Below are 488 nucleotides of genomic sequence, written 5' to 3'. Positions count from 1 at the left end.
CATAAGCCTCCCCTGCCAGTTTATAGCCTCTCCATCATCGAGACTCCCTGCAGTGCCTCTTCGTGGCCTCCAATGGAAACTGGGTACCTTGCGGTTCCAGGCTAAACTCAGGGGGATCTCGGAGCAGCAGGAGGCCCCAGAGGTTCAGGGTCATGGCCCACCAGTGTGTGGACACGCCCTGGCCCTGTACCACCTCCTGCCCCTAGGCTCCCTGGGGTTAATGGGAGGCTCGGGGGAGGTGGGCCTTGCCAGTCCTCCTCCCCCCAGATAAAAAACCACTGGCAGTGCTATATATGTATGGAAATGCTGGGAGGAGGGGAACTGCTCCTCCCACCCAGAAAGAGAGGCGGGCTGTGGATCCCGCTGGGAGGGCGACTTCCGGAACGCAGGACGGGAGCGAGAACTACTCGTCCCACCTGCGTTCCGGTAGACGCCAGCCCAGAGTGAAGCTTATGGGGGAAAGCCTTCTGCAGCCCCATAGGTGGATG

The sequence above is a fragment of the Penaeus vannamei genome, chromosome 30, assembly GCF_042767895.1.
Source record: "Penaeus vannamei isolate JL-2024 chromosome 30, ASM4276789v1, whole genome shotgun sequence".
Taxonomy (NCBI): domain Eukaryota; kingdom Metazoa; phylum Arthropoda; class Malacostraca; order Decapoda; family Penaeidae; genus Penaeus; species Penaeus vannamei.
The sequence above is the reverse complement of the archived record's forward strand: the minus strand, read 5'-3'. Positions refer to the sequence as shown.